The 17265-nt window shown below is 37.3% G+C and overlaps 1 long non-coding RNA gene across 2 annotated transcripts in view; it reads left to right on the forward strand.

Moving 5' to 3' along the window:
• The first annotated feature begins 212 nt into the window (after positions 1-212).
• Positions 213-17265, forward strand: part of LOC138926163 (uncharacterized) — a 53095-nt gene continuing 36042 nt past the window's right edge. The window contains exon 1 of one of the 2 annotated variants that reach the window (XR_011442535.1): positions 213-458. This is a non-coding gene — a long non-coding RNA (uncharacterized lncRNA). The remainder of the gene's footprint in view (positions 459-17265) is intronic. The other variant, XR_011442536.1, reaches the window with a different exon arrangement.

Consider the following 17265-nt stretch of genomic DNA (forward strand, 5'->3'; position numbering starts at 1 on the left):
AGTTTGTTTTCAATTTTCCTGGTAAAATGATATTTAATATTTATGTGCTTAGGTTTTCTTGTGGCAAGTAGGCTTATTGGCTATACTAATACAACCTTGGTTGTCTTCAAAAATATCTATTGGGCCATTTAATTTTAATTTAATTTCATTTATGCCATAATGCTTCTGTTACACATTCAAATAAGACCGTATATTCGGCTTCGGTTGATGAAGCAGCAACTGATTTTTGTTTCATAGTATTCCAGGAAATTGAACAATTTTCAAAAATTTTAAATATATATCCTGTAGTACTTCTCCTATCAGTCTCATTTCCAGCATAATTTTTATACCAAGGAAATGTCGTATTTCACATAACCCAGTCATTTGAAACGTACTTGAAAGATAAGTTTTACTTGAAGATAAGTGAGACATACTTTCGGAATTACTGGTGGCAATTACCACATCGTCAACATATAAAAGTAAATATATATTTTTACTTATATCTCCCTTATTTAAAATATATGTACATCGCTCCACTTCTAGATTCTGAAATACAAAATTTTTAAGTGTATTTTCAAAAACCTCAAACCAGCATCTTGCAGCCTGCTTAAGGTCATAAATAGCTTTATTTAGTTTGCATACTTTATTTCCATCATATTGGTTTAAACCTTTTGAAACCTTTATAAAAATTTCATCTTTTAGAGTTCCATTTAGAAATGCTGTTTTTACATCTATATGATGGATCAGTAAATTATATTGATTAGAAAATGCTAAAAGAAATCTAAAACTAGAAATTCGTGCAACAGGTGCAAAGGTCTCATCATAATCCATCTTATATTCTTGGGTTAAGCCCCTCGCTACCAGTCTTGCCTTATGTTTGAGTAAGTTACCATTTTCGTCTTGCTTTAAACTAAAAACCCACTTGCAATCTACTATGTTTTTATCCATAGGCCTTTGCACTAAGCAAAACGTTTTATTTACAAAATGCGAATTTAATTCATCTTGAATGGCTTCCTCCCTCAAAGCTCTGTCATCGCGAAATTTATTTTCCTCATAAGTATTGGGAATATCACATAAGCATATTTGGGTATTCATGAGACATTTTTCTAAAAATCTATATGATAATTTTGGTTTATCTTTATTCTGACTTGTTGATTTTCGTTTTCTTGTATATTATCACCAGTTTCAACTTCTGGATCGGTATTCTCGAGACAAGTGGAATTTTCATTTGAGTTTTCACCAGACTTTGAACCCATTGATTCTTTCATTTCCTGTGATGAAAAATCGAACTCTTCATTCTCTTCAATTGGAGAATCATGACTTCTGCTAACATCATTATGTTTTAACACAGAGTCATTTTCATTTAAACTTTAAATTTTAAATTCATAGATTTTATGCCTTTTTTGTCCACCACTACATCTCTATCATAAATTTTCTTGATTCCTCTTTCCTCAATTTATAGCCATTGGGCTCATACCCGACGAGTAAAGTCTTAATAGATTTCTCATCAAATTTTCGCTTACGCACTTTATTTTGTGGGTATACAGTCGATCCAAATACTTTCAAGTATTTTAATATTGGCTTCTTTTTATGCCACATCTCATATGGTGTTTTTTTTTATATTTTCCAAAGCTCTACTTGGAGACCTATTGACTAAATAAGTTGCTGTTAAAACTGCTTCACCTCAAAAACTTTTATTAAGTTTAGTACAGTTAATCATAGAGCGAGCTTTTTCGGGGATTGTTCTAATCATCCGATCTGCAACACCATTTAATTGTGAAGTATGAGGAACCGTTAAGTGATAGCTGATACCTTTTTCTATTATTAATATAAAGATTCATTATTAATATAAAGTTTCATTATATTATAATATAATAATTCATTATTAATATAAAGATTTACAATTTTTAAGTGAAAATGAGCCTCACAAAGTCTTTGAATACAAAAAACACACCTGATTTATAAGTTATTAAATATGTCACACAGTAATGTGACATACTACATAGTAGTTTTTGTTATGAATAGTTGAGGGCGTAATCGGACCACAAACGTCAGAATGATCTACGAACAATGGGCGGTCAATATTTTCGTTATTTTTAAATTTATCAAATTTTAGCCTACAACGATAATAATCAAATTTTAGCCTGATAACTTATCAAATTTTTAGTAGATTGCTTTCCGTTAATACACGCCTACATAATATCTTCAAACAAGCTATTTCGTTTAATTTCTGCATCTTCTTCACGGATAGTAAATTGTGCGGGATTTCCTTCAGTACAGCACATTTTTTAATGCAATGTTTTTCCCGGAAATGTTAAGACTAGTCCTTTCCAGTGCCGGATTCATGTTTTTTATAAGGGTAAGATACTTTATTACAGCCACCCCATGTACTTACATACCTTTCTAAAATAATAATTTTCCGAATTTAGTAAAGAAGGTTTAATAAAATTATAATTAGCGTAATGAAATAAAAATCGAGATATACCATTTTTTACGGACGTTTTTAATAGCAAAATCATTAATAATATCATCATAGTTTATGGTGTTCATTATCTCGGCTTCTATGTAGAGAAGAGCTAAAGAATTAATTTTTTCTTGAGACAATGAAAACCTTTAATAATTCTTTACGCAGTCTACCAAGGATGACCAAAAAGGTATTTACTCTGTAATAATCTTTAGAGCTGGTGGGTATTACAGGTTCTCATTCGTTGTTTCACCCGTCATCTTTTTTCTTTTAGGTTGTCTTTTTATTATACCCTTGCAGAAGGTATTATAATTTTGGTCAAAAGTGTGCAACGCAGGTTTTTTTTTTTATATTTTTTATTGTAATTAATAGGTTTTATTATGATATTCTTATAAGGATCGGACAACTATATCCGATGTTTGCGATATATATCCGGTTTTAACTGCAAGGGTATATCAACTTCGGCACCGCCCGAAGTTAGCTTTCCTTTCTTGTTTTACCTTGATACAACGGCCCCTCACCTAAACATCCCGCCACCCTTGCAATCGCTCGGGTTGCAACAGATCCCTCGTCGCTAGCTATGCGTCACTGCAGCTCGAGGGCGTACACGGGTCGATGAAGGCCCCCGTGTCGAAGATCCAGGTCCCGGTGTTGACGCTGTTCCGGTTCAGCAGCTACGATAGGGTGGGCGCAGCGACTGCGTCCTGCGGGGGCCCTCGAGGAGAGGCGGAAAATTGCCTAGGCGCGGATGATGCGGGCGGACGAGCGGTGGACGGCACCCGATGAGTGGCGGACGAAAGCAGTGGAGCGCTTGACGACTGCCGGCCAGTGGTGAACCGCGCCGGGAGTTGGCCGTGTACTGTCTCGCACGCTCCGTGACCGGTGCTCCTAGTGTGAACGAAATTTAATGTTCGGACCACTGCTGAAGACCGGCAGAGAGAAGGAGCCGGAAAAATGTACTTATCTCTTGGCGGAACAATGCCGGGAACTGCTGGCAGAAGAAAATTCAGGAATTATCCGGCTCGAAGGACCCAAATGTTGTAGGAGGCGTTGCTGCCGCAAAAGATTCCAGAATTATGGTGAAATAAGAAGTCGGGGCGTCTTTTCGGGAATTCAAAAGAAACGGGTTCAGCTTTATTTGGCTGTTTACAGAAGATTAAACTTAACTTAGAACGGTGATCGGTGTCGATCGGTGACGGCCGACGAGAGAGCGAGAGTGCATAGAGGGGCGAGCGCGGATGCGCTCTTCACCGCGGATGAGCTCTTCAGCGCGGGTGCGCTCTACAGCGCGGATGCGCTCTTAAGTTCAGCTGAGCGGCGGCCCAACGGCCCCTCACATAAACAACGAGTGAGTTGTCGCTTTGTAAAAGTAGCACGATGCTTGTATGCCGGATGTACCGGATGCGTAGGGTATTATAATTATTACAATAGGGTATTATAATTTTGGTCAAAAGTGTGCAACGCAAGGAAGGAGACTGAAAAATAAAAGTAATATAATAGTAACATAACTGAACGATCCGATGTTTGCGATATATATCCGGTTTTAACTGCAAGGGTATATCAACTTCGGCACCGCCCGAAGTTAGCTTTCCTTTCTTGTTTTACCTTGATACTCCTTAAGTGTGCTCATCATCATTGCTTTTTCTTTGAGATAGTGAAAGTTTTTCGTTTTGCTATTATAAACTCTATAAACTATCATTACTAAACTAGTAACTCTATAACCTAAACCTGTGTTGCTCATCCCATTGCTCTCGCTGCTCATTTGTTTTTGCAAATGCTCATGCATATGGAGTAGCGTGAGACTTCTCACGCCATAAGGTTCGTTGCCCGCGCCATAAGCTTTGTTGCTCCCAGAATAAGCAAGGGACAATTACAATAACAATTTTGTAGTGTTTTCTCTATTTTCCTCAATCGTGCTAATCCGAATGCATTTTGTTGTCTGAGTCCCGAAAACTTTTCACTGCAAGAAATTCATTCTTGTTTTTTTTCTTCCAAAATGGTCGACCTGAAGCGATAAATTTCTTCTTCGCACATTTTTGTTTAAGTAAGAAGCTTGGCATTATTTGTCATAGTATAATAATAAGCTGTTGTACAAAATGTAGGGCCTTTTTATAATTGCTGTAATAAAATTTATTTTTTATTATATTGATTTTTTTAAGCACCTTGTGAATGTTACTATAATATCATTTTTAAGCGCACCCACATGGATGGGAAAAAAATTCACGCACCAATGAATTGGTGATTTTTTGCATTGGCATGGGAGTTTGTTCTCCGTTAAAGTAGGTGTGCCCAAGCTCTGCATACGGGAGCTCTGCATACGGGAGCTTGGGCACCCCTACTTTAACGGTTTAAATTGCGGTTTACGTTAAGTGTAATACATACGGAAATTTTTATTAAATATTTCTACTCCGACCACAGAAGCTGTAAAGATAAAAGCAACAGAAAAGTCGGACTCTAAATAATATAAAATGTAGAAATAAATAAACCACCAATGTGAAAGTATCTTTCATTTTATTGAGGGACAGTTTTCATTTAAAGAGTGTTAATAGTAAAATATTTTACAGTATTGATTGCACACTATTGTGTTGCACTTACCTGTGTCAATGAAAACTGAGCTTAACATCAAAGTATCGCTGTGATTTTTTGTTTAGTAGTCTTTACGTATTTTGTTTAGATAAGTAAAGTCGGTATTCAAAGACAAGACCACGAGAGTAGCGTGCGTATGCGATCGATGCTTGCCAAACAAAACACTGGCACAGGAGTTGAGCGACGGGCGCGCGCCGCGCAACGACGGTGGGAAGGAAGCGGGAGCTGTTACGTTGAGACACTGCCGCGCCGATTGCCTTCACCTGCTGCGCTGCTCTCATCTATTACTCATCACGCGATAATATTAGTTTCAATAGGAATGAGTTTCTAAGGCGATTTATTTAAAGTACTTATATAAAACCATGAGAAAATCATTGGACGTGTATGACTTTTATCCTCTTTAGTTGAGTGACCGTCCCTTGAAATCTGCCGCCGCTAAGACGCTGCCGCCCCTAGGCCGCGGCCTATTTCTAAATCCAGGACTGGTCCTTTCGCAGTAGCGTACAAAAATTCTCCATGCTTTTCAACCTCAATCGCCACACTCGGATTTATATTCTCATACTCAGAAAATAAGTTGAGTGACCGTCCTCTGAAATCGGCCGCCGCCAAGACGCTACCGCTCCTAGGCCGCGGCCTATGCGGCCTATTTTTAAATCCAGGACTGGGCATAGGAAAAAGCTTGGGGCATCCTACCGACTAGCGGCCCTACGCATCATTTCCAGCTTCAGCTCACTCTGAACAGTGGGACCTGTACGTAAAATACACCTCACAGCTTAATGCTACTGCTGTCAGGCTTCAAGACGCAGTAGTGAGGAATAAAATAATGATTTTTGGGTATATGTGTTGATGGTCAAGCGTCGTTCTAGTGCTAGAATCCTTTTGATATCAATGTCATTCGACTCCTTTAGGGCTGAAAGGTGTACGGCAAAACGTAGTTTTACAATAAACCTTTCATTAGCTGGTATTTTTAGGTTTTCTACAAAGTGTTTTTCACTTATGTTCACTTAATGTACTGTACTATGTCTCATTTGATTGTCCAGGTTGTCTTATTTCAAAAAACTTTCAATCAATGCGTAAGTTTCTTCCCCAAGTTTCTTTCCCTGACTCCAAAGTACCCGGTATTTCTAACTCGCAATGAGCTGGTTGATCAGTTACAATATGCGGAAAGACAGAGGCTTCTATGCGCTGGGTAAACTCTGCACGGAGAGACTTATTAACAATCACTCTTGCCCTGCTAATCCTTGGTTGTCTACCAATGCTGTTTTCTATCTAATTGAGTCTTTCAGAAACGGTTTTAGGGCGGAATTTAGCACATTTTTATAACAAGTGAGTTGTCGCTTTGTAAAAGTAGCACGATGTTTGTGTGCCGGATGTACCGGACGCGTAGGCCATATTCTTTGCCTCCCTTTTGGATTGTAGTGTCTCCTGGCAGGATCGCCGTTTAGTTTTATTTAGAAGATTTAGTCCAGTTGCTTGTTGATTAAGGAGCAGACGTCAGCCTGCTCTGATCGATCTTTAATAAACGAATTCTTAGCTTTTGCGCTGTTCACTGTTAAGCAGTGAGCAGTTTATATTAATAGTGGGTTTATATTAATATTTTTGCTAATATGTAAGTGTATATGTATATGTTTAAAACTATGTGTATATAATTTTTCTTTTATTTGGAATTTTCTTTTTTTAAGGAATTTCATTTTTCCTTTTATTATTTTATATTTAGTTTATATTAGAGTTTTCCATTCAATTATTATAAAGTTTTAATTTATCCATATGTTCTTTTTGTTTTTTCTTTTTAGTATTTATATTATCGTTATTTTCTAACTTTTCTACTGTATAAGGTTAAAAAAGTTGGATCTATCTTTTGTCCTGTTTCATTCTTAAGTAGGACTTTGTCTCCCACCGATATATCTACGTTTCTTTCTTTTTCATTATATAATTCTTTATTATTTCTCTTACTTTCTTCTAACATAATTCTAGCTCTTTTATATGCTATTTCTAATCTATATTTTCTTTCTTCAACATAATCATCTAAATTATATAGGTTCTAAGTTGTCTGTGCTATTAAAATGTTTTAGTAAACTGTTTGTTTTACCATAAACAAATTCATATGGACAAAAGTCATGTGCAATAGATGGCGTTGTGTTGAAAGAATAAACGAAATATTGGATCCATATGTCCCAATTAGTTTTATCAACCGATTTATATGAACGTATGTATTCATCATAACTTCTGTGACTTCTTACTTGCAGAAATCATTTATTATAGAATTTTTGTATTCTGTTCCCATGTCCGTAATGAACGTCTTCTTTGGACCGTACTTTAGAATAAAATTCTCAAAAATGGCCTTTGCTACTGTGTTAGCATTTTTTTTTGGAATTGAAATCGCGACTAGATATTTAGTCACATCACAAATTAATGTTACTGCGTATTCATTTCCATTTTCAGACCTGTATAGTGGTTCAATGGTGTCTACTATAACCCTGTCGAAAGCATGTATTGGCGCATCAGTTGTTGTTAAAGGAGTTTTTATTTTCCTTGTCCCTTTTGATTTTTGGCATTTTGCACATTTTCGTGTGTATTCAGTAATATCTCGATTCATACCTTTTCAATAATAATGTCTTTTGACCTTGGACAAGGTTTTTGAGATGCCTGTGTGGCGTCCTTGTATTGGATTATCATGGAATGTAGACAATGGAGCTTATTTTTCTTTTATTGTTTTTATTTGGGTCACCGGGTTAAGTAGCGCTACTCTCAATATAATTAACATTTTACTGCCCCTATTTTTTTTCAAAATTATCGATTGAAACGTGTTTAAAGATATTTTTCTACCGTGCCACTTTGAGTTGGCTAATTTTATTTATATAGGCTTCCGTTTTAAGCCTTTGGGAAAATTGGCCTAAGTCAAGAGTTCCATTCGTATATAAATCGCTAACATCATATCTTGCACTAATTTTCTTACCATGTTTAAAAAAACATAGCATAATTTTTAAATGCAAGGTCACTACTTTACGTACTTCGTCATTGTTTATGACTTCCTATACGTTGGTCTTTGAAGCTTTTTCTATAGATTGCCTTGGATATTCTATTTTTTCTCTTCCTGCGCAGGAATTTTGTCTACTTTGATATCTTGTAGTGACTTTCTTTACAGATCCTTTTATTTGTTGTAGCTGTTGAATGGTTATTCTGGATAATGTAAGATAATCCGATACGAAATTGTTTTTACATTTCAGATATTCGGCTATAAAATTATACTCCTCTAATTTAAGTTTACTCATACGCGTTAGCTTCAAGCTCGGATTTACCATTGAGAACAAGTATGTTAATGGTCTGTCATCTGTTTTGACACTGAAGTGTCCACCATAAATGTGTGTTCTGAAATAAGTTATTGCCCAATAAATTGCTCCCAATTCTTATTCTGTTGTACTTTTGTACTTAGGGTATTCTAATTTTGTCCAAAAGTGTTCAACGCAGTGAAGGAGACATCTCCGACCCTATAAATTATATATATTCTTGATCAGGATCACCTCCTGAGTGGATATGAGCATGTTCATCTGTCCGTCTGTCTGTCTGTTTCTACGCGAACCAGTATCTCAGTTTTAAACCTATCGACTTGAAACTTTGCACACACCCTTCTTTCCTTTGCACGCAGTATATAAGTCGGAACGGCCGGAATCGGCCGACTATATCCTATAGCTGCCACTTATTACTGATAACTGATTGATCGGAAATGGCATAACTTGTTTTGAACTAGAACTAATGTTTTGTTTGAACTAATGTTTTTTGAACTAGAAATTTGGGATTTTCTATGGATTTTCTAGTTTTGGCAAAATAATACGACATGCCAAATTTTATAAGGATCGGCCGACTATATCTTATAGCTGCCATAAAACTGAACGATCGGAAATGGTTTTTGGTGGATATACCAACTTTGGTATTTTTGAAGAAAGAAGCTTGGGGACTTTTTTTAGATTTTGTATTATAATAAATTGGGTTATAATTTCATATTCTCATAACGATAGTAGTTGAATCGTCTAGCGCTGTCCGCATCATGTGGGACTGAGTAATTTTTAATGACGTCGTATTTTTTACGTCGAATGGCATTCGCGTGAGGCGATACGAGCCATTGCTTGTTAAGAAAGACGCTATATCTCTTGAACTTTTTTCTAGTTCAATTTGGTGGAATCCTGACATTAAGGGGGGACATCTGAGTAAGAGGCCAAAAAAAAACGGTTTTTCTGGAATTTTTTTTGGCCAAATCAAAACAGCTAATCGAAAATTTGTAAATGAGGTTTTATTATATAATATTTAAAGTACACAATAAAATTTTTTTAATAAATCGAAAACAAAATGGCGGCCCTGCAGCCCTTATTCGTAGGCCCTATTTTTTTAAAGGGGGTCCATGGCCGAACACCTAACATCCTTAATTTTTGATCAAGAACAAAAAATCAAATTTGGTTAGTTTTTGTATCTCAACGGCTATCGACACACGTAGGATTTTTTCGATATTTTGATTTTTTGCAAAATAGTGAGTGATTGAACAAAATTTTCAATTTTCACGAACAAAACACGTCACAAAATTGTTGATAAAAAAAAAAGTAAGCAAAATAAAAAAAAACGTGTGTCGATAGACAGAGGTATTCTGAATATACTGTCAAAATTTTAGATCGATAGGTTAAGAGTTGTTCGAGTTATGTGTTCGGCCAACTCAAAAAAAGTGGTTTCGAGAAAAACGCGTTTAAAGTTTTAAGTACTGTGGGATATACCTGTGAAGCATCGCCACAGAATGGAAAATTTCGACACTTAGACACTTTTGCCGGACTCTATCTTTTGATATGTCATTTTTAAGACCCTAAAGAATTTTTTAAGCGAAAAAAAAAAATTCGATTTTTTCAAAATTCTACTCAGATGTCCCCCCTTAAGTCAAGGCATGAAAAGTACTTTGCTCTTTCTAGTTGATCCAAAATGTTATTATTTCTAGGGACCGGGAATTTATCCGAAAACAGTTTTTTATTAATTTGACGATAGTCAATTACTAATCGCCATTTTTTCTTGTCAGATTTCTTCGGTACTAACAAAAGTGGGCTGTTATAAGGGGATACAGACGGTTCGACTATTTTATTGTCGATTAATTTTTGTACTTATACTTGTATCTCATTTGTTTGACTTTGAGGGTTTCTAAAATTTTGTATGTAGACTGGTTCATCATCCTTTAATCTTTGCTTTTCTTTGTAGAAGTTATTGGTAGTGATCGATTCGGTTTCGAGTCCGAATACGTCACTAAACTGGGTGCATAAATAGGTGCTTTCGTGCAACTATTTACGAAATTTGATATGGCATCATTCATGGTATTGAAGGTACCTGCCTGCATGATAAGTTTTAACTTATCAATTGTGCAATTCTTTGTCATTGCTTTAACTGCAGACTGTGTAGAATAACTTCTGGCTAACTCAAGGGTTTAGCCGTCCGCTATGTACGCACTTTCTAGAGCTTTTGTCATCTGCTCAACCTCTGATGTATATTGGTTAGAAGTTTTGTTGCTGTAGATTCATCAGTTAGGCTTATAATACTTCTACAGTTTCGCCTTTGACATTGCTTTTTAGTCTGGAAATTACTTCTGATATAGTTGTTTCATTTCCAAAGGCGTTACAAGAGAAGGAATTTACAAAGGCGCTACAAGAGAAGGGATTTAGCGCTAAGACAGTGTTCAATATCCCAAGCAGGGATAGAAAGCCGCAGCCACTCTTTAAGGTTGAGCTCAAACCACAAATTAAGCCCCTAAAGAAATACGAAGTGCACCCTATATACAATCTTCAGTTCCTGCTGCACCGCAGAATTACAGTTGAGGAGCCGCACAAACGCAGTGGCCCGGTACCATGTGCGAACTGCCAAGAATATGGCCATACAAGGTCTTACTGTAAACTGCGCCCGGTTTGTGTAGTTTGTAGTGAGCTTCATGACTCCGCACACTGCCCAGCGAGCAAAGATGACCAAAACTCGAAAAAGTGCGGTAACTGCGGTGGAAATCACACTGCTAACTATAGAGGTTGCCCAGTTTATAAGGAGCTGAAAAGTCGCATCCACCAGAGGGGATTTAGTGCCCGCACCCAAAATAATCAGTTCATAGCCTCCAGGTCAAACCCTGAAGTCTTCTTCTCGACTGCAGCCAGTTCCTCACTAGGACCCACAAACTCTGCCAAAAATGTCACATACGCAAGCGCAAGGTACAAGCCGAATTGCAGCCTATACCGAAGATTGACATCCCGTGGTATACAGTCCACATGGACCTTACAGGGAAGCTTAGTGGTAACAATGATCAGAAGGAATATATAATCGTGTCGTATAATCGTGTTGTTTCGTTGTCCCATACAGTAAGGCTGGATACAGAGAGTTGTATTAAGGCTTTAAAGTCGCTAATATCATTGTTCGGTGTCGCTTCTTGCCTGATTGCAGATCACGGACGTAGTTTTTCTAGTACAGCATTCCATAATTTCTGCTCTGTTCAAAAAATAGATTTACATTTGATCGCCACAGGTGCTAGTCAAGTAAAGCGAGTTATGAGTACTCTAAAATCTATGCTAACGGCGGTTGAGACAGGTTAGAGGTCATGGCAGGATGCTCTTTGTGAAATTCAACTGCTTAGAAATGCTGATTTGCAAAGAAGCAAGGCTATTTGGTCTCATACCTGTTGTCGAAAATAAAAATGTTGTTAATATTGACCAAGTTAGAGACATGGCAAAGCAAAACATGGAAAAAAATACCTATTACGATAAAGCTAGATAAAGCGATAAAGCTAATTATAGATATATTGTACACCTACGAGGACGCAATATATTTTATTTTATAAGAAATTTCCCCAAATTATAATGTTAATGAAAGGAAGGAATCTCGCCACCTACTTTAACAAAATTTAGCCACTTCCAATATTGACCTTAGCCAAGGAATGTGTTCACCCCCTCACAATGCTATTTCGGAATCCTTCTCCCAGTCCCTTTTCGACTCGATCTAGGTCGATTCGTATAACGACCTTAAACCTACTGAAGATTCAAAAACCACGCCCACTTTCCCTAAGCACGGCTAAACCCTGTTTGTAGATCGAAGAACCTTCAGAACATGTGCCAAACCGTTACACTGAATGTATATAACTCGCGCATCAGTTTGCGCGCCTTAAGAAGATGCTTTGGGTCAACTTTGGGCTACAAAAGTTAGTAAAATAAACCAAAAACTTTTATTGGAAAGCTTACAGTTATTTTATTATTTTGTTGTTTCTGATTTTTTTTGCACCGTTTTTTGTTTGTTATTACAGCAAAGATGGAATTTTTGTTGCAGACATTTGGATATTGGTGATTCATTATCATAATATTTTAACTTCTCCTGTTTCCCATTATATTCCAAGATTCCCTTATCTATATTTATTATAGCTCCAATTTTTCTTAATAAATTGAATCCAATTAGAATATCAGATTCTAAACCTTCGATTTCATAAAATAATTGTTTTGTTTCAAATATATTCATAATATGGTAATACCTAATAATTGAGTAGCCATGAACTGTTGTTACCTTGTTGTATATTGGTAGCTCGTTTTTATTTTCAAAAATTCCCCTTTTTATGTAACAAGCAGTGGCTCCTGTATCTATTAAAACTTTTAGCTGCTTCTTGGTTTTTCGATCTACCCTATTTAAATAAGGCATTCCTCTGTAGGGGTCTGTTCTAAAAAATGGTCTTCATTGATATTATTTAATCTGGTTACTTTATTAGCTGGCTGACTTTCTGTTCCATCTGATTCTCTTTTTTGAGCTTGAGTTTGCTCTCTATTTTGATTTGTGCTATAGAAATTTGAACGATTTTTATTTTGATAATAAATATTATTATATCTTCCTTGGTTACTATTTTGCTGCCAATTTTGGCTCGGCTGCCGATTGTTGTTAGATTTATTCTGGAGTTGAATCGGTGGATCAACATCCATTGGCTCGATAGCTTGTTGCTTTTGATTATTATTTTGATTATTATTTTGCCAAAAATTTCCCTTTTGTGGCCAATTGTAATTTTGGTTATGATTAAAATTATTTCCCATTTTAGTGGTATTATTATTTTGTCGTATTTGATCAAATCGTAAGTTGTTTCCCCGATTTCCGATATTTACTTTTATTTTTAAATCCATTAAACCTATTTGCGAATTGAGCACGGAAGTTGTTTGATTCTAATTCTTGGACCTTTGCCAAAGCATTGGGTAAATCTGGTGGATTTAATGAGAAAAGAGTTTCTGAAATAGATCCATTAAGTCCGGATATAAATACTCGTAGAGCATTGTTCCTTATTGAATTGTTTGTTTCTTTGGTAATTACACTGTCCTTTCCGTATGTCTTTATGGTTTTGTTTATTAGTAAGGTTATTTTTTTATTGACTTCGTTATAGTACTCAGTAATTGTCATTCGTCCTTGCCTGAGAATACTTAGTTCTGACTCGAGAACATGTATTGGTCGTTTGTCACTATATACAAAGTCAAATCGGGATAAGATTGCTTTAACGTTTAAAACTGTGCCATGATTGGTAAGAGCATCATGTGCGTTTAAGTGTTGTATCGCATTTTATAGCTGGGTCAATTTTTTGTGTTTGTGTTTTATACAGTTTTTGCATCTGTGGCTAGCCTTCCTTCTAAACATTCTACTTTCCTGCTAACTTCATTCAATTGAGCGTTTATTAATCTTTTTATCAGTTCTACTGTTAAACCGCCGGCTGTGGCTACACTGCCTGTAGAAAAATTTGGTGCTGAACCTCCGGTTGCCATTGTTAGATTTAATTCACAAAAGCTATTTATCAAATCTTCCAGATTTAGTCTTTATATTGTTTGTTAAATCATGAATCTTACTTTTGTTTGTTTTTTTTTCTTTGTGCATTGATTTTTTTAGTTTTGTGTTCTTGTAATTGTTTGGTTTAAAATTTCGGTCCACCTTTGTTTTAATTCACTGTTAATAGATTATTTCATTAATTAATTTCCATTTACTTTGTTGTTAACGATCACTGTCACTTGGTAGTTTCGTTTGGTGGATGTTTTAATTTTTCCACTAAAAATGTTGAGTTGTTGACCGCGCGAGTTCCGTTTATGTTTTTTTTTTTATTTTTTATTTTTTATTTTTTATTAAACAATTTTTTTGGAGTATTATGTGACGCGGCCCCACCTTTGGCGCCAGTTAAATTGTTTGTAGTTCGGTGAATTAAAAAAATGTAAAATTTATTTTTTAATTTCACAACTTGGTGTTAAACCTTTATTTATTAAACTTAATTATTACAAGACACTTTTGATTTCTGTTAAATATTTTTTGTCAACCGTTCGCGGTCTCGGTCAAAAAGGGACTGCCTTCTTAATTCTAAATCTGATCCAAAGAACCTCGGCCATCAGTTTTGTTTAGATTAGAGGCTTAAGATGAAACTGTCGCATCTTATTGTGAAATTCGATTAAGCCGATCGATGCAATTTGGTGGGTACTTGAAACGCAAAAGGCGTAATTGATTGGGCTTCGGAGGGAAGCTGATGTTTACTTTTGATTTTGATTTGTTTATGGGGAACCGAGATCGGACCTCAGAGCCAAAGACATAGCAAAGAAAGCAAATGCAGAGATTGAAAATATTGTTTATAAAAGCCATAAGTGGCCTGTATTTACGGGTTGGATAACTTACATATGTATGTATGCGTATGCGAAAATATACATTTTCAGGCTTGCTATTCTAAGAAAAATTTGAGTTTTAATTATTGGGTTATTGATAAAATAAATTATATTCTATTTTACCTAATATTTTTAAAAAAGTCAGCCTACCTTTTATATTTGTTCAGGAGTGGTTGATGCAACATGTTTTGCAATGAATTAATTGAAAGAAACTGGGTATATATCAGTCGACGTCCCTTAAAACGCCGTCTGCTTTTAAGTTTTTTTGCTCTAAATTCGTGTGGGCAACGAGTACTCTTTGCTAGGCGGATACGTACTGAAGACCTCGCGGCACAACCGAGGTAGACTTTTATGTTACTCTTTAGTCTTATTTATTATTTAGTGCAATGACAATGACAAGTCAATGACCTTTGTTTGGTCATTGATAATTTTCAATGCCAGTAAATAAAAATCTGAATTTAATTAAGTTAAACGTTATAAACTTTATTTGGGCCGCATATGAATTAAGGATTTATATACAATATGTGAAATCCAATTTAGGATGCGAGCGCAATAAGAACGAGAGTGGCGCCAACCTTCCAGAACAGGCTGAGCGGATGCTCGCTAACTTTAAATGCCGAATAAGTAAATCCGAGCGGCCGAAAGAGAGTTGGCTTGCGACCAACAATACATCAGTTAATAATTAATTATTATGTTTAAATTAGTTGTTAGCTGCTTGACCCGACATTCTCCCCCAGTTGGGGCTTCTACTCCAACTTCACCCTTAATGGGGCAAAAGGCACAGCTTAGTCACTGCTTGCTTGGTAACTTCAGATGAAGTTTTTATCACCGCCTCTCGAAAGATTCCATCTCGACCAGTGATTAACTCTATTATTCTGGCAAGTGGCCATTTCATCGGAGGTAGATTCTCGTCCTTTACTAGCACCACATCGTTCGGGGCCAGGGCAGGACCGGAGGCACGCCAACTGGAGCGCTGCTGGAGAAGGCTTAGGTACTCTTCCTTCCATCGGGACCAGAAAGACTGCTGCAGGAATGACACGCGCTGCCAGCTGTCCAACCGGTTGAAGTTCAGCTTTGTGACATCAGGCTCGATAAAGCTGACTGACGGACCACCAGTTAAAATATGAGCCGGGGTCAGAACATCAAGGTCTGCAGGATTTTCTGAAAGAGACATTAAGGGTCGTGAATTTATAATAGCCCCAATATGGCACAGCAGCGTTCGCCGCTCCTCCAAGAACTGCGGATCCGACCGCTCGGTAAAAATGGTGCTTTGCGGTTTTAACAGCCGCTTCCCACAGACCAGCGAAATGCGGAGATCGAGAAGGAATAAAATGCCATTCGATGGACTCCATAGAGCAAAACTGCAGCATTTTCTTCGCTTCGCTGCTTTTCGCTTAGAAACAATCGGCGCAGCTCCTTCAGCTCGTTTTTAGCTCCAACAAAGTTGGTTGCGTTGTCCGACCAAATATGTTGAGGCCTTCGGCGGGTGCATATAAACCGCTTCAAAGGCTGTAAAAAAAGGCATTGTGGACAGATCCCTTACAAGCTCCAGGTGGACGGCTTTGGTAGCAAAACACATGATAATGCTAATGTAACATTTTACTGGAGCCTTATTGCGCACTTCCGGCTTATAATAGAACGGCCCACAAAAATCCACACCAGTGACTCCAAAGACCTGGGAGCTGCTAACTCTTTGCTCCGGGAGATCAGCCATAATGTGCTCCAACAACCGAGGCTTAGTCTGGAAGCATCGGATGCATTTGTGTATTGCCTTCGTCACGGTTTTTCTCCCCCTAATTGGCCAATATTGGGACCGAATAATTGCCAACAGTCCGCGAGGTCCCGTATGTAAATTTCGCTCATGGAAGTCAATAATTATAGCCAGCGTAACTGGATGGCTTCTTGGAAGTATAATTGGATGATGACTGTCAAATTCCAACGACGATTTTATTAGCCGACCGTTTACGCGCAACAAACCAAATTTATCCAAGAAGGGAGAGGATGAGGCAAGGGCACTGGATACCGCTATCTCTTTTCCATTTTGAAGAGCCTTTATGTCCTCCCAAAAATGCACACGCTGCACTAGTCGCAATAACAGCTGTTTTCCACATTTTATATCGCTAGCCGTAACACCGTTGTGGTGAATTCGTTGAGAGAAGTTGTATACGTATGCAAATACCCTCTGCAGTGCTGGAAACGAACTAGCGTACTTAGAAACCGCTGTTATATCCACGTACGGAGATTGAATGAGCAGGTCCCTTGCACGTTACTCCAGGGTTGATCTCTCAGTTGGGACCGCGGTTGGCCACGCCTCTTGGGATCCAATGAGAAACGGAGGACCGTGAGACCACAGCTTATTCTCAACCAATTCACTGGGGAGAGCACCACGCGACAGGATATCTGCTGGGTTCAATGAAATGGGAACATACCGCCACTCCATTTCTCTATTTAGCCTCTGAATGGTCGAAACTCGATTGGCGACGAAAACATTAAACCAAGAGGGTTCTTCTCGAATCCAAGACAGACCCACATCAGAATCGCACCAGCAAAAATACTTTCCAACATAGACCTACAACT

This window comes from Drosophila bipectinata, chromosome 2R (genome assembly GCF_030179905.1).
Source record: "Drosophila bipectinata strain 14024-0381.07 chromosome 2R, DbipHiC1v2, whole genome shotgun sequence".
Classification (NCBI taxonomy): Eukaryota; Metazoa; Arthropoda; class Insecta; order Diptera; family Drosophilidae; genus Drosophila; species Drosophila bipectinata.